The sequence below is a fragment of the Lactuca sativa genome, chromosome 4 (assembly GCF_002870075.4).
Source record: "Lactuca sativa cultivar Salinas chromosome 4, Lsat_Salinas_v11, whole genome shotgun sequence".
NCBI lineage: Eukaryota > Viridiplantae > Streptophyta > Magnoliopsida > Asterales > Asteraceae > Lactuca > Lactuca sativa.
In genome coordinates, this window is record NC_056626.2 from 251,579,492 (window position 1) to 251,598,052 (window position 18,561).

The window sequence follows — 18,561 nt, forward strand, 5'->3', positions numbered from 1 at the left end:
GAAAAGTGTTCTTCAAGTTTTCAAAACCTGCAACAATGGCGTCTTCACAATTTGCACCCAAAATCACCAAATCTGCTCCCAAGAAGAAACCCTCAAAATGTTCCGCCTCGTCAACATTAACTGAACCGTTCCTTAGAGACACAACTCAACTCTTCTCTTTGGATCCAATGGACTATGATGAGTCCATCAGGGTCATGATCCAATTTATCTCTCTTCATACAATCTCAGTTCCTCTCACCAAAATTCCTGAGCCACCCATTCCACTTCATCTTCTTCACACTGCCTTCGACCGCATCAAGATCGATGATGGAGTTCTTGATGTCAGAATCACTGGTGACTGCATAGTACCAGTTTTAAAACAAACCTTCTTAAGAGTCATTGGGATTCCTAAAAACCCTAAGGGTTTTACTGTCCAAGAATAATCGACTTAAGAGTTGCAAACGTTTCTTAATGACATAGGGTACGTAGAAGAGTTTAAAACCAAAAAAGTTCAAGTTTGCAGTTCCTACGCTATGGAAAGTTCTTATGCACCTCATCCTTCGAGGAATGTCGGGTAAACATGTAGGTATAGACACAATAAGGAAGCACTGGCTCTATTTAGTCTACAACATATACTCCGGAAAATCAAACGCTATTGAATTGACAAAAGTCTTGTGGCAAGACTTTCGGAAGTTTGCTATGAAGATAAAGCCACTGGAGACATCGAGTCCAAGATTATGGGCTCTCACCATCCAACAACTCTACAAAGAAAGGCATAAACAAATCCCGGTCGACACAATTTTGAAAGAGGTATTCCTATCTTTCAAAGCTATTAGAACATATCGCCTTCCGAACCAGGCATCCTTTGGACCCATTTGTAGACTGCCTGAACATATGTTGGCCACCCTACCATCCGAGTCACTTCACTTGAAACATCACTTGGCGACTTTGATTGTGTATACCCCTGCATAGACCATTGAGCCCACCTCGGATGTGGCCAAGCCAGTTCCTTCTGGCGGAAAGAAAAAGGAGGTTTTTAAAAGAAATACCTCTACGTCAAAACCAAAAGATAAAAAGAGAGCCAAAGTCGAATCTTCCTCTCAAAATGAAACAATCAAATACATTCTGTCTGACTCTAGTCATTCGCTCACGCCACCTACCCACCCTTCCTAAGTACCATTCGGAGTTTCAAAAACAACTACACACACTCACGGGGACTCTCCTCATAATCCACCCTCACCAACCGAACTAGGTGATGAAGGTGTTGAACATAGTTCCTTACACCTCCCTAGAACACACGCACGAGTCACTTCGGATATCCCTCATTCTTTTACACAATCATGATTTGAGACCTCTATCTCGGATCCTAAGCATTTCGAAGCTATAGTTGTCCCTCCGACCTTAGATGCCAGAACTGGTTTGATACCTGGCAAAGGTAAAGGATGACCATGTACTGACGATCCATACTGGATAGATTTTGTTAGCAGGGCTGACACCAGGCATCCAGAGCTCATAAGATCACAGGTTGAAGCCACTCTCATTTCAACGACAAACAGAGCCATACAAAGCAATCTTCCATTCTTTGCTCCATCTGATGAAGTCGCTAACCAGGAGCTTGCTTCAGGAGAGACTCTTCAAGAAAACATTCTGAAGTCCTCTCACCATGATACTTTGCATCCACATTCGGATGAGGAACACTCGTCAGAATTCACGTTTGATGATGACAGTGTTTCCATTGCTACTACTCTTGTTCTTTCATTTATTCATATTTTGCAGAACCATCTTCATCCAGGCCAATTTATGACTTTAGACTCTCATCATCTTCTTCCGATCCAATTGATGAAGAATTTCATATGGATGATCACGCTCACACTCATGGAGGTGAAACAGAAGCAAATCCTACCAAGGATGATCAAACCGCCAACAATCATGGTCCTTCCGAACCTCATGTGAATAAAACCAATGATAAAGCCAAGTCTGAGAGTTCCACCTCAGACACAGGATCATCAACAGAAAACATTTATGGTCCCTTTTCCCTGTTAGAACTCCGAGACAATGTCTTTGCTGCCGTATCAAAAGTCAAATCATTGGACATGTCAGTTTCCCAACTTGACTCCAAGCTTGATGCCAAAGTGTCTGGTCTTGACACTAAGTATGATGCCATCCTCCTTTCTCTCTCGGAAGTCAAGAAATATGGGCCCTCAGATAAAGAAAGGGATCAACAGCTAGATTAACTTACCCCCCTTAGACTCAAGCACACCATTGAGGAAGTTGAAGAGAAATACAACTCAAGTTTTGATCATTATCTTGACACCATCACCACTATGCTGAAAGTTCACGATTAAATGATTAGTGCCACCAATAAACTTATCAAAAAGACGCATGTTCACCTTAAAAAACAGATTCAACAATTGGAGAAGGAGATTAAGAAGAAGGACGAGATGAACCTTATCATGCAATAAGTGCTCATCAAACTCCTCCGATCCCGCTGGAATATTATGGATGTTCCAAAAAACATGTTCGATAAATGTTTTCCATCATTGGCTCTTTATTTGACCATCTCAAAGCTTAGGCTACAACTATTGAAGCCTATGATGCCCTTACCTTGTAGATGAGCAACAGCTTTCAGAAGGTGTTTGCTTGTCTATCGGAGTTTCAGCAATCCGCATTGCTTTCCTCGGTTTCCAGGCCATCCGATGCAAGAGGGGGAGAAGGCACAAGCGGAAGAGATCAATCTACCTCTTCGAAGCCCGCCTCAGAGTTCAAACTCCGAGATGAGTCTGATGATGATTATGTGTAGATTATTCCTAGAGGTACTCCATCCAGTGATGATGATGACGATGAAGATGACAAGTACATATCCAATGTTGTAATAGGAATTCCAACTCCAAGGAAATTCCCAGCCAAAATTATTTTCGAGGAAGAGCAACGGATATGGTCTACTGTATCATGGCCATCATCCTTAGCTGACGTACTTTGAAGAAGTCATGAAATGAATAAGGAAAAAACGAAGGTGACCATTGACGCTTTCTAAGCCACTTAGACAATGATGCCTCCAGTCCCCTCACCAAGAATAACTCCTATTGATGGAGGTTCTCCACTTCGGAAACCTGACAACATTCCTAAAGAGCCCCTGATTCCTCCACCTCCTCCTGAATTTACCATCGATAAAAAGATGCAGCATGTCACCTCAGTTCTTAACAAGCAAAAAGATAAAATCAAGATGCTTATCTCATAATATTCAAGCTCCAAACCATTCACCAAAAAAGTCTGAAGGTTGGTCCTAGGCTCAAATAGATTAAGCCTTGGAAGATAACATCAAAATTTAAGCTCTTAAAGACAACCCCTATCCAATGCTAGGGATTTCGCCACTCTGCAGAGAAGGAATAATTCATGACTTGGTTATAGTGCCATTCATGTATTATGATCTACTAACTCAGGATTCGGACCAGCTAGATCTTCCCATCTCTCCATGCGGCAAGTTCTACATCAAATTTGCTCCTCTCCACCCAGAAGATGGTCCTTAAATGATCATCAAAACCGAAAGAGAGTGTTTGAAGACCTTCTACTCCTTGAACGCACATCCTCGAAAAGAAGTATGGTATCGAAAGAGAATAACCAAGATTTATGGGTTCGGAAGGTAGGTGTTGGCTAAGTTTGATTTGGATTGTCTTCTACATCGCTTCTATGTGTATAAGAACAAGAGAACACAACTCACAATCACTGATGTTGATTTCCCATCTTCAATCTGAACGACATTCTAACCATTACAGCTCATTTCCGAATGCGTCAAAACGATCAAATCAACATTGTTGCCTACATTTCTGCAATGAACTATTTGAAGGACTATGTCATTCAGTTTTGCAAATGCGACTTTAAATCGGATCACCCGTTCGGAACTAAAAAGTTTTTAGCAAAAGTTGACTTGAAGCTACCTGAAGCTGAGATATTGGCAGAAAGGCCAATCGATGAACATGGGTTGGGGTATGTGTATTTACAGAAGAAGACAAACAAGAAGGATTTCTTTCGAGTCCTTGACAAACATCTTGACCGCCCCAAAGCTTTTCAAAAATGAAGCTAAGCCAAATTCCCCCAAGCATGTGTAGTCCAAATTCATAAGTCAACTCCAATGGTATCTTGAAGTCCGATATTAGTTGTATAAAGCCTATGTGTTTATTCGAGAATAAGATAACTAACCTCAGTAGGTTGTTAAGTTCACTTAGGGGAGATTGTTGGAACTTGAAAAGTGAACCTCTAGTAACGATAAGTATTGAAGATCTGAAGTCACCAAGTTTCAAAGAAGAAAAGGCGTCTGAAGTAAAGCCTATTCCGAGATGGTGCTATGATCCGAGATTGATTTTCTGTTTAATCATTTATTGTTTCTTGTCTTTTTAGTGATGTAACATTTTCATAGGAATTAGCCTTTTGTATCTATTAGATAATCAATTTTTAGAAGCTACTTGTTATCCAGTCCTATGTATGTATCACCAGTTTGTACGATGTACCTACTTATCCTATTTAAGGATTGTTTGAATGAAAAAACCTACCAAACTTCCACTATGAGGATCCAATCACAAATCCAATCAATGATTCTTCACCACCCGTGGATCCTATCATAAATACACCGCCACCTTTGTGTACTTACCATCGATGTCGGCCGGCCCAACCGACTGACTCTTCTTCCGATGAACATTATTCTGAGCACATGGATTCACCCACAAAAAAACCTTTGAGTGAACATGATGATACTACAAGCCTACCGGACTCACCTCCTATGCCGATCAAGCCTTCTATGTTGGATCCTGATCTAGACCGTCCTGTAGCTGACGGAAAGGTACTCGTTCCACTTATAATCCTTATCTAATTTATAATTTCTTGAGCCAGCATCGTTTATCCCTTTCCTATACTACCTTTATATTGTCTTTGTCTTCTGTTTCCACTCCTAAAAATCTAAGAGAGGCTCTTACAGACCCGCAATGGATACAAGCAATGGTCAATGAGATGAATGCATTGCACTCTACAAGTACGTGGGATTCGGTTCCGCTTCCTCTAGGAAAATCGACAGTCGGTTTTCGATGGGTTTATACCGTCAAAGTAAATCCTGATGGAAATATAGACCGGTTAAAAGCATGGTTGGTTGCTAAAGGCTATACCCAAGTTTATGGGCTTGATTATAGTGACACGTTCTCACCAGTTGCTAAAATGACTTCAATATAGATCTTTCTTTCCATGGCTTCCATTCATCAATGGACTCTCTACTAGTTGGACATAAAAAAATGCTTTCTTACATGGGGAGTTGCAAGAAGAAGTTTATATGGAGCAACCTGTTGGGTTTATTGCTCATGGGGAGTCTAAATTGGTACGTCGACTGAGGCGTTCTCTCTATGGGCTTAAACAATCCCCACGAGCGTGGTTTGGTCGTTTTAGCTCGATCCTACAAAAAATTGGTATGAAGCGGAGCGAGACTAGTCATTCTATCTTCTATTGTTGCTCCTCTAACCATTGCACATATTTGGTTGTTTATGTTGATGACATCGTGATTACCGTAAATGATCAGGATGGAATTCAGAAGCTTAAGCAACATCTTTTCCAGCACTTTGAGACAAAAGATTTGGGAAAACTCAAGTACTTATTAGGAATAGAAGTGGCACAATCCCAATAGGGTGTCTTTATCTCCCAACGAAAGTATGCATTGGATATTTTGAAATAAACCGGCATGACTGATTGCAAACCTGTAGACAGTCCAATGGATCTGAATGTCAAACTGCTTCCAGATCAAGGGGAACCTTTATCAGACCCAAGAAAATATTGAAGACTTATTGGCAAACTTAACTACCTCAAGGTAACACGTCCTGATATAACGTTTTTGATGAGTGTCCTTAGCCAACTCCTGAGTACGTCATGTGACAGCCACTGGAATGCAGTCGTCCGGGTTTTGAGATACATCAAGAAAACTTCGGGAAAGGGCCTATTATATAAGAACAAACGAACTACTCAAGTAGTAGGCTATACAGATGCTAATGGTGCAAGTTATCCATTTGAAAGATGCTCAACCACAGGCTATTGCGTTTTTATTGGGGGTAATCTTGTTTCATGGAAAAGCAAGAAACAATCGATGGTTGCTTTATCAACTGCCGAAGCCAAATATCGAGCCATTGCAAAAGCAACATGTGACCTTATATGGATGAAGCATTTCCTTGAAGGGTTAAAACTTATAATGGTTCAATAGATGCAATTGATATGCGACAATCAAATTGCTCTTCATATTGCATCAAATCCGGACTTTCATGAATAAAGCATGAACATAGAGATTAACTACCATTTCATTGGACAAATGATTCTTTCAGGGGAGATTGCTACAAGTTTTGTCAAGTCAAATGATCAACTAGAAGACATATTCACAAAGTCTCTCGTATGGCCAAGGATTAATTATATTTGTAACAAGCTTGGAACATACAATTTATACGCTCAAGCTTAAGGAGGAGTGTTGAAAATTAACTGTAAATTAGTTGTATATTAGGCTGTCAATTAGGAGTAATTTAAGGTGTATAATTTCCATGTTTAGATAGTTGCCTAGATTAGTGAGATAGGCTCTAGTATAAATTAAGGCCCTGTACCTCTTTATTCCCTGCGAAATATAGATCACAATATTCTTCATACATCAAGGAAGAAGAACACAACACCTTCGACATCTCTGACAAGAAAACCTCGATCACCAAGTCACGGTTCTGCTCTCTGTTAGGGCTTGCTTCTGATGACTCCATGGTGAATCCATACTCAATCTCCACTACAACTATTTTCGATATGTTCTATGAGATGGGGTATAAGAAAATCATTCCATAATTCTCCAAGTTTAAGAAACCCAACTTGCCTCCTCAATGGAATGGTCTATTCACTCTTTTCTTCAAATCTTTTTCTGAAAGAGTCATAGGTTCAGACTATGCTAGTAAGTTGTTTATGACATTGATGTATGGTCTCTACTATGGAATCAACCTTAATTATGGCACTGTTCTGTGGGCTCAACTGGTGCAAAGTACTCACTCTACGACTCGACACCATGAGATTTTTTGTGCTCGTTTCTAAACTATTATTTTTCAACGGGAAATCGACAAATACCAAATTTCGATAATGAAGGATTCCTTGAAGTCTTCGACTGATACTTTTCACATAACCAAAATCATTACTCTTGACAACTCGAAGTTGGCTTTTGCTGGTTCCATTCCGGAGACCATGTTTCGTTCTGTTCCAGCTGCAAGCAAGATTTTGGGGGAGTACAAAAAGCTTCCATCTTCAGGAGCTCACACCATTACTCCTGAGATGCGCCTGTCCATTGATGAAGCTAGCAATGTGAAAAAGGGGGGTAAGCCAAAGCACCCGAAAGAGGGTACTTTTGAGCCAACTGCGACTCCAAAGAAGCGAAAGGCGAAAACTGCTCCTTCTTCAACTCAACCCAAAAGGCGAAAACAGCCTGCTCATAAGCGAAAGACCCCAACAACAAGTGAAAGCGAAGGTTCTGAGTTAGACACTTAGTCTGACGTTCACACTAAGGTGGACAATCCTGTTCAAAATGAGGAGGTTCATAATGAAGATGTTCGCAATGAGGAAGAAATCCTTCATAATATAGAGAAAACATCTAATCTTGAGGTAAATCAACCTTTTAATGACTTTGTTCCTTCTCCACCTCCTTCACCTAAAACCACCTATATCCCAATCACAATTTCTCCATTCCTTCCACCAGTCTCTTCTCAACAACAAACTAGTATTTCTCTCTCCATCATATTGTTCACTGATTCAACAGTTCCTCCTACTACCTCTACCCCACCTTTTGTTTTAGTTAATGTATCTGATACAGGGGCTAAAACATTAGGTTTCACAATCCATGTTTCACCTCCCATTTCCCGAATTAACTATAATGACCAAGACATAGTCTTCGGTGATGATGAAGATGAAGATCTTGGGGAATTTACTTACAGTCCTTTTCAAATTCAGACTGAGAGTGAAGATGAGGTGCAAATTATGAAAAGGCAGCTTCAGTCCCTTCATGAAAAGATTGACAAATTAATTCACTATGCCAACGCCTCCTCTTATGATGCCTATGCTAAAGCCATGATAGATTCTCTCTTTGAACTAATCTCAAAGGAGCAGACAGCCAATGCGGACAAGATGAACAAGGATGTGGCTGAATCGGCTGAAGTTTGCAAGTCAACAACTGAAAAAGTCAATAAACTAATTGTTGACACCATTGCTTTCATGGAGAACTTCCAAACCACTTTCATCTCTAATACCACTGCCGTGAATGAAGCTTTGAAGAATCTGGGATCTTTTTTCAAAACCGAGGAGACGAAGTTGCAAGTGATTCGCACTGGTCTGAAAACTGACCATGAAGCGTTTCAAACCTCCATTTCGTCTCAAATGTTAAAGCTTCAAGAAGAACAGGCAAAGGAGAGTGATCTCAAGGACTCTCTTGCTATCAACATAGAAGAGGTCAAGGATTTAAGTGTCAAGCTGAAGACTTCGTAGAAAGAGGTCAATGATCTATTATCTGATAGGGTAGTCATGCGAAGCTGTATCACTGATGTTACTAGCATCCTCTCAGATATCATTGAGACCAGGGACTCTATGATTCACCGTCACCATGCGTAAGCATCTAACTGAAAAGTTAAGGCCAGTCTTCACAATGCTTCACCACCTTGAAGGTGTGTTAGATCAAAGCATTAATCAGAAACAAGGGGGAGAAGGTGTGTCTGTTGGATCACGAAGAGAAGAACCAAAAGCTCCAGTCAAGCCTGTTATCAAGCAAGAACCAAAGGGTAAGGAAAACTTGTTTAGTGATGAGCCTATTGTTGATAATGATGAAGAAGATGAGCCTGATGAAGAAGAACTAAAAAGACGAAAAGCTCGTGAAGCCGAAATGGATGAGCACCAGCGAATCATCCGTGAGGCTGAAGCAAAAGAAAGGGCTGAGAAAGAGGCACATGCAACTCTTTAGAGCAAAAAGCTCTTTGTTTCCCAAATGGACCTTGAAGCGAATCCATAGTGATGTTGTTGATCTTCCAAGCTAGTATTGGTTAGAACCAATTGTGTCTTTTGATCCTTAAAATATACAAGATTCGCAATTAGATCTCCTAATCACTACTAAGGCTTTTAGGTTTCATTCCTTTGTGAAAGTGGCGAACGCTCCATACACCGACGGCGGGCTGATCATATGCTATTATTGTTTTATCTGAAGCGTATGAAACCATAATATGAGACTTGGTCGTTAAGCAAGATAACTGGTGTGAAATTCACAGGGCCAATCGAGACGGAAAGCTTTCAAAACATGAAGTTCAAAGTTGCAAGAGGTTCAACCAGTCAATGCTACGATTTTAATCTTACTGACTTGCCCTGTCTCAACCCCAATGACTGGTTCGCTCTTTACAACTCGCTGATGAAGAAAAAACAAAATACGAACCTATCATGTCTCATCTTCAAATAATGATCAAGTCTTACATCCAAGAAATAGGGGACATGGACGTGGAGATTGAAGCGGTGTTGCGAAACAAGGCTACTAGTATTCTCAAGGAATCTCTAAAAGATTTTGAGAAGCTGAAGTTGGGAAAGATCTATAGCAAGGAATGGTATGTGGTGTATCAAGCTAGGGAAGGAACCGGTGCAGACTATCACAGAGGTTGTTTCTTCCTTTCCGATAAACACTTGTCCACTACTAAATTTCTTAAGCACATTTTAGATTTGGTGAAGAGATTCAAGGGAAACAGCAAGGATGATGTCAAGTGCTTCTCTGATATGATTTTGTGGTATATGGAAGTTCGTCAGACCATATTTGGCATCATTCCAAAGGTATATGAAGTTCAAAAGCGAATCCAAGGGTGATGGGTTCGTGCCTCAACTGACGCAAAAGGGGAGATTGTTGGGTATTTTGATGTTGCGTCAGTGGCCCTTTGGCTAAGTCGTTTTGTATTATCGAGTTGACCTGTCCACTCGTCATTTATTCTAGGGTTAGAGTATTTAAGGTGCATGTGTGCATCGTATTTTAGCTAACTCTGATCTTTTAGTTTGTAACCCTAAACACGCCTCTATAATAGCAATTCTTAATAGAGTTCTTCTGAGGCGTGACGATCAATCATTCGAATTTCTTGAATCGTTATTGTGTTCATTGTTTATCTATTATTGAATCTTATCGATCATTAAGTATTTTAATCCTAACAAATAAATAATCAATTAGTAATAACTTGCTATAATGTGTGACCCTATAGGCTCATATGTCATCAGCAAATATCATTCTATAATAACTTTTGGACATAGAGAACTGTAACATCCAGACTCCCAGGTATCTTATTTACGCTTTAATGTTGAGTTTTTGGAGAGAGACTCGGCGAGTAGGCGCTCAGACTCACCGAGTAGGAGCGCGGCTGGTCAGACTGATTTAATGGCGGACTCGGCGAGTCCACACTGTTTAATGAAACCCTAATCCCCGGGGTTTCATACCTATTTAAAGGGGCTTGTAGCCACCATTTGCGGCTACCAGACCATTGAGAGAAACCCTTATTGTGCTTGAGCGTTTGTGAGAGAGAATAAGCCATTGTTGGACCTTTGTGGGTTTGTTTTGCAAGAAGAAGGTGATTCTAGCTTGGAGGAGGCCAAGGAAGTCGCATATTCGAGGATTTCAAGCAGAGTGCATCATCTTTGAGGTAGCATATCGACCCTCTTTATGTTTTGTTAAGGCATCCATGGATTTAGGGTTTCCTATGCCCTTTATTGGGTTGATTTATTGAGAATAAGGCCCTTATCATGTTTAGACTTCAGATCTGGACCCATAGTGGTCCAGAGAAGGTTATCCATCTTGCTTTATGTTGGTTTATGGTAGAAATGAACTTAGAGTGTTGTATTTGGGACCAAATCATCAAGTAGTGTCATTTGGACGTTGCATGTGTATCAGGTTTGAACCTTTACGTGTTTATTGAGCTTGGGGAGGTTAGATCTATGGATTAGAGGAGCAGATCTGACCTCAGATGGTCCTTTGAGTTTGATCATGGCTTCAACTCACCGAGTCCAAGAACAGACTGGGCGAGTAGGATGAGTTTCCCCCATAAATCATGCAGATGGTAACTCGCTGAGTTGGGGAAGTGACTCAGTGAGTCATTTGGGGTTTTAAGGACATGAGTTCATGACTGAACTCGCCGAGTCACAATTGTGTACTAGGCGAATTTGGTCAAACGGTTGACTGTTGACTTTTGTTGACTTTTAGGGTTGGTCAACTTTAGAGTATTTGAGCCTTGAGAGGGGTAAAATGGTCTTTTACCCTCCTAAGAGTGCTAAGAGAGGGAATGGTCTTGCCTTAGGAATTGTGTTTCTGCCGAGTGTTTATTTTCGTATGATTAGGCGGAGGCTAGATCCTATTTCACGGAGACCGAGATTTCCGAGTTATCGAGTTACACGAGGTGAGTCTTCTCACTATACATTACCTAGAGTGGTATTATGAGACAACCGGAAGGTCTTTTGTGCTATGTATGAGATTGTGTGCCATGTATGAGATTATGTGCTATGTGATGTATGTATGATATATAATTGTATAGACCGGCATGGAGGGTCCAACGATTCAGACCGGGTCGGAGGGCCCAACAAAGTATGACCGGACCAGAGGGTCCAACGAGGTACGGGACTAGAGGGTCCCGGTGAGACACATTGGCCGGAGGGTCGTACAGTAGCCTCGAGTGGCGTATGTGTTGTATGTGGTATTTTGGGGAACTCACTAAGCATTTATGCTTACAGTTGTGTTATGTGTTTCAGGTAGTAGCGAGGACCGTGGGAAGGCACCGGCATGAACCGTACACACCAAGAGGAGATTTGATTTATGATCTTGGGGACATGTTTGATTAATAGATATTGTGAAACACTTTTTGAGAATGTTTTATATTTAAAATATGGTTGTTGAAAAATCAAAAATTTGTTTTGAAAATCTCGTCGTTACAAGTTGGTATCAGAGCCTTGGTTTGAGAGATTCGGATGCACCTTCGGGCGTATTTGAACTCAAACTGAGGATTTGAGAGATTTTTTTTTTAATAAAACAAGTTTGTAAAAGAGTAAGAGGTTTAAAAAAAAGAGAAAAGCAGAGCAGTGTCTACGGTCAGCCAACGCTCGAACGGTGAATCCCCAAAATACACTTACATTCTGTGTTATGAGAATATGATATGTTATGTTCTGCATGCTAGAGTAGGCTAGGTATTCATATTAGGACTAGAGTGGCCTGATTTATGATGCCTTAGCCTAGGAGATTACTGCTTCTATGAGATGCCTTGAGAGTGAGTAGGTAGCAGATGAGACATCTATCGTAGGGTAGCCAATGCATAGCGAGAGTAGAGTACTTGCAATCCGGAATCCAAAGAGGCGGACTTGGGGTGAATGCTGATGTGGTGTGGTCAGTAGTATAGGGCCCGTACTACTGAAGACACCGGATCAGCGAGCAGTCCAAGTAAGAATCCTTTGGGAATTGGAGGACGAGTAAGGTTGCGTTATCAAGTTCGAGTATGCTCGATCGAGTCTCTGATATTTATATGTTGTATTTCAAAGACATCATGGTTGGGACACGACACACACCAGGGAGCAGTGGTGTCAGCGACGAGGAGATCTGTCGATTGATTCATGAGGAAGTGGCTGCTGCTATCCGGGCTGAGATTCCAGAGATGTTCGGGGACATTAAGACCACATTGATTGAGACCTTTGACGAGCGGTATGCAGTAGTGACTGAGGCTACGGCTGCTGCAGCTACTGCTGCTGTTGCTGTTACCAGACCTCAAGGAGGTGACTCGTTGTTGTTTCGGGAATTCAGCAACACGAAGCCACTAGAGTTTGATGGGATGCAGGACCCAATTGCTGCGATGAGATGGATTTCTGACATCGAGGGGTGTTTCTATACGTGTTCTTTTCCAGAGCACTTGAGGGTACGGTTCGCTCTAAACCAGCTCTGCTTGGGAGCGAAGGATTGGTGGAAGTTCGTGATGGCGAGCTTCACTATGGCAGAGATTTCTGAGGTGACTTGGGAGAGGTTCACCGCCATGTTCACAGACGAGTATGTTCCCCCGGTGGAGAGGGAACGGTTGATTCAGGAGTTCTTGACCCTCAAGCAGGCTACTGATTCTGTCACAGTTGTTGCCAGGAAGTTTCATGAGAGGGCGATGTTTTGCCCTGAGCAGGTGTCTACCAAGCAGGCGAACTTGATTTACCGGTATCTAAGTGTTATGAGGAGAGATATTCGGGAGTTCGTGGCGAACTCGACTTACCGGACATTTCCTGAGCTCCAGGCAAATGCCTGGAAGAAGGAGATATAGTTGGAGACTCAGGCCAGGGAGGAGGCCGAGTCATAGAGGATGGATCAGAAGTCGGCTCAGTCTCAGTCGGCTCAGTCTCAGCCGGCAGCCAAGCGGGCTAAGCCCGCTGATTCGAGATTTGGGAGCGCGAGGGGCCGCAGTTGTGGGAAGTGTGGCGAGAGTCATGAGGGGTCGTGCAGGGCAGGGGTATGCTACAAGTGCGGGAAGGAGGGGCACATCGTGAGGGATTGCCCCAAGGGATTCTCTGTTTGCTTCCATTGCAACCAGACCGGCTATCAGAAGGACGAGTGCCCTCAGCTACAGCAGGGATCTGCGCCTGCGGCTAGGGCTACCGAGGTTCGGCCAGTGAAGGCCAAGCCACCAAAGGCTCATGGGAGAGCCTTCCAGTTGACAGCGGAGGAGGTCCGCGTAGCACCCGACGTTGAGGCCGGTGTGTATTCTTCTCTCTATTTATTTGAGTCTGAGATATTATGCTTATATCATGTTATGCGTAGGTACTTTTCTTGTGAATTTTGTACCTGCCTTAGTGCTATTTGACTCAGGAGCGAGTCAATCTTTTGTGTCGTTAGCTTTTAGTCGTCATGTCAGTGATGGGATTAAAACAACTTTTAATCTATGAAGATCGATTAGATCTTGAACAAGTATATGAATAAGAAACAGCAAGAACGCAATAATAATAACAAAGCAGAACGCAATATTAAGAACAAGACAGCTTGAATCAACCGTGTCGAATGATTAAATAAAATCCTTAGAAGAGCTCGATTAAGAACATCAACTGTAAAGGATTAGAAGATTACAAGAACGATTACTGGAAAATATAATACTCTTGATCAATCGCTATTTCGATAATCTCTAGAATCTTAACCTAATATGCATGCAAGCATTAAACTTATATACAATACATAAAAGGCTCTCGGTTGGACAGGCCCAAACCGGAGAATACAAGGCTAATCAACGAGCCCAAAAGACGCAACATAAAAACTATCTACAGCCCAACAATCTCCCCCTTTGCGTCAATTTGGAGCGAGACCTTCACTTCTTGCTTGGGCCGGCGGCTGAAGCTGGTACCTTCTTCTTTACGGTGTTAAACAGACACTTGGTTATGGAAAGGATGGTCTGTCTAAGCCGAACGTACCAATTGATCATATCGTTGAAGTACTTGATATCATCAGCCGAATTGTCTTTACACTGCTTGATGATGAATAAGATGTGCTCCAAGCAAGTTGTAGTGTAAAGATGTTTGTCAGCTAAAGCGAAGAGACATTTCTGTTCTTCGGCTCTAGTGAACATCACAGAGTTTCGCCTCGGATCTATCTTGCCCATTTGCATTTGATTTAGATCACTGGCCGATCCCACAGGTTTGACTTTCGGTTTCTTCTTAAAAACTGTGGCGACCTCCTGATCCATTAAGGCCACCTCCATGATATAGCATGCCAGCATCCTTTTGACATGGTCTATGATGGGACCAAATTCAGATTCATTTGTCAGCAGGATATTGTACAAGACTATCCAATCATGAGGGTTCAGATTGGGCAGATCCGCCAGGGAGATGTTGTGTGCAGTTCTTGCAGATCCTCGGATGAGCTTGAACTTAACGTTTGTGAATCTCCCCACGGCATAAGGCTTCAGCACCTGAACACTGACGATCTTCTGGGCGCTCCATGTAAGGTATTGAGGGCGAGCGGCCTCCAGGTAGAAGTCAATGAGCTCCCTGTCAAGCTCATCGTTCGGATGCGGGACTTCGAAAATATTAGAGAAGGCGTGGAAGATGAACGCCTTTCGAGTCAGCGGCATATCAAACTGCGAATCGACCGAGTTGTTGCAGTCGAATGATATCACCGGCTCGAGCCATAGTATGCTTGGAGTCTCTATGGCCTCTTTTATCATGCGATCCCTGGTCCAGGCAGGGAAGAGCAGCTTTCGGCTCTCAAGGAGATCGTGGGCTTCTTTTTGTTTACGTTCGGCTTCTTCAGCCTCACGTGCCACACGACTGACATCGTCATCAGCATTGCGACTGTTCTTTCTTTTTAACATGTCCGCAATTGTCTCCTTGTCTTCATCTTCATCTTCATCTCCTCCCTCTGCAATGTTTTTGCCCTTGTTCTTCACACCCGAACCCGAGGCATGACCAGTTGGGGGTGGTTCGGTTGTGTGAGTTGCTTTTGGGGAAGGAGGTGGTTTCGATCCTTTCTTCTCATTTCCCCCTTGTTTCGGAATGGACACGAAACTGGGTAGGCCTTCAATTTTACTTAAGAGGTCCATGACCGGAGAGAGTTTCTCAGCGAGGGTACGCCTCACTGAGTGGTTAAGGATGGGGTCGTGTGCTTCCAGGATGTTTGAGAGAGCGGCGTGGACATCCGAAACACACGTCTTTATGACCTCCCTCTCGGATCGAAGAGCTTCCAATTGTTGCTGGGAGTTGGAAAGCTGCGTGCTCTTGACCTTAAGGGCGGTAGTCTTACTCGCCAGGACGTCCATCAGTGAATTTTCAGCCGCAAGATCCTCTTGTAGCTTTGCCAAGCGGGCATCGATGGAGGCACGAAGTGCCGAGTTGTCGTCGCTAAGGTTCTATCTGAGGGTAGCGAACGAGGATAACTCCGTCTTTACAAACTGGGCCAATTGATGAACAACTGGTTCCAGAGTTGTTTTTGTGGCTTCGGCGCTTTCCTGCATACACTGCAGCAGGATAGAAGCGTCATTGAATAGTTTATCGACTTTTTCGGTCGCTGCCTCACAGGCTCGGGTGGAGGCGTCTATCGCAGCAGTAGCTGAGGCTACCGAATCTTGTTGAGCCCGTGAGAAGGTGTCAACGATCTTCTGAAGGGCAGCTTCAGACAAAGAGGACTGCTGGTTAGAAGAGGAGGCGAGAAGTTGATCAACCTTCTCGTTAAGCTCACGAAGATGCTTCCGTGTCACAGGAGCATCATCCTCCTCATCACTCTGAACTTGAAACGGACTAAAGTAGACCGAATCGAAGTTCATGTGATCACCACCAAGGTATTGATCACCGCCATCGGAGGCGTCTTCTGGAGATTGAGGTGGTGGAGAAGCTGGGGGTGTGATGGGTTTGGTTGGTTCTGGTTGAGTGGGTGGGGGGTTTGTTTCGGGGGGGGGGGGTTGTGTATGGGTTTGAGGAGGTTCAGTTACTGTAGGGGTTTCGGTAACAGGTGGTGTTTCGGTTGAGGTGGTGAATATGGGTGGAGGTATAGGGATAGAGGTTGGGGGTATTGTGGGGTTTATGGTGGGAATGGAAATAGGTATTGTGGGTGGAGGGGAAGAAACTGGGGATTGATGAAGTTCCATCTTCGGGGTTGGGGACCGAGGGGGTGTGTTACCTCGTTGAGGAGATTCGTCTCCTTGGGATCCCTCAGAGTCCGAACTCCCACCTTCGGATTCACTTGAGGAGGAGGGAATTACGAGCTTTCGCTTTTGTTGGGTCTTCCTCCTTTTCGGTTGTGGGGATGAAGCAGCCTTTGGTTGTTTGCGCTTCTTGGGAGAAGGTTTTGGGGCTTTGGATGGTTTCTTCCCCTTGTCTGCCTTCTTACCCCTGGCCACCGGTTTGTCGGCATCATGAATCGATCGCAGCATGTCCGGTGTCAGTTCCCTCGGACCAGATGGCCCTAACTCCTTGATCGCCCTGATCATACTGCTGTCTGAGGGCACACTTCCATACATAGTCTCCGGGATGGAGCCAATGAATGAGAATTTTGATACATCCGAGACGATGATCTTCTTGGTATGGAACGTACCTATAGAAGACATCGATGCACCATCAGCAGTTGGGACATCAAACCTGTCCATGGCCCATCTTGTGATCAAGATCCAGAACCGGGCCAGCGACACCTCGGAGTGTCGAGAAGTAGAAGAGAGGCTCTGAAGCAGCTGTTGCCAGAGGACAAACCCATAATCCAGGTTGATCCCATTGTACACTCCGTACATAATAGAAAGGAAAAGACGACTTGCACCGTCAGATCCTGAGCTCCTCTCTGACAGTCCCTTGAAGAGAACTGTAAATAACCCATTCCACTGGGGCGGTAGGCAGGACTTCTTGAACCTGGCGACGGAGGTGAGAACTTCCGTGTAGCCCATGTTGTAAAAGATGCTGTAGAACATTCCAACCGGAATCGTCTCCGGGTTAACTCGCGATGGGTCAACGGCAAACCCTAACAAAGTGCAGAAACGGGGGCGAGAAATTGAAGTCTTGTGATCTCCCACTTCAAAGAATACCCGGTCGACGCCCTTGTCATAGTAGGTCGTCGCATAGACCTGAGATAGAGCCACCATTGGCACCGTTTCAATTCTGGACAATGCCGGAGCAAGCTGGGAGTACTTGAGGCATTCGATGACCGGCGACATGTATGGATCATACGCCAGTGGATTCAGATCGATGACTAGGCATTTGTATGGTCTGATGGGAAGAATCTGAGACGTAGCATGAACAGATGAAGATTCAGCCATTGTTGCAGGTGTGGAGAAGAAGAAGAACGGTAGAGTGTTTTGGGAGTATTTTTGCTTTGGGAATTATGGGGGCAGTAAAGAGGTAAAAGGTGGTGTTGATGGGTTTTTATAGTGGGAGAGGAGAGAGAAAAATCGTTTCAAATCTCTTATGGAAATATGAAACGGGTTTTTGAGTGACTGATTGGTGACAGTTGGGGCGTGCGATGATCACGTAGGAGAGAGAGTGTTAGAGTCCTAGGATTACGCCGCCCAATAAGCGTCGGTTCAGAGAAAGGAACCGTTTCCATTTCCACACGCGCCTGTAACTCCAGAGGTATGACGCTTCGATATTGCACACGCGTCCTCAGATGTCAGAAAAAGCGCGGCCGTTTCAAATTCACGCGCCCTCCTTTTTACCGTCGTTTGAATTTCTATCCATTTAACTCCCGCCGAGTCAGCAACATTTTGTCTTTTCCCCTTTTTAAACAGCTGTTTTCAATTAATGACCCACGTGGCTAATTTTTGGCCACAACTTCATTACTAACCCTTCAGTAATAAGCCAGCCTGTAAAATAATTAGTAACGGAATTTTTGAAAATCTAGGATTTTCGTGCAAAGAGTGTAAAAGATAAAGAAATAAAGCAACTCTTTTTAGGATAATCTGTGATGTCAATTATGACACGAAACTGATGATCCCGGGCACGAATTTCTTCCTTCAAGATCAAGAGAGACCTCAAAGTGTTAGTGTGGAATCCCGTTGAATGACGATCAAACATTTATTAAGAAATGTTGAAAGGCTTCTTTTAATTAGGCTAATTAAG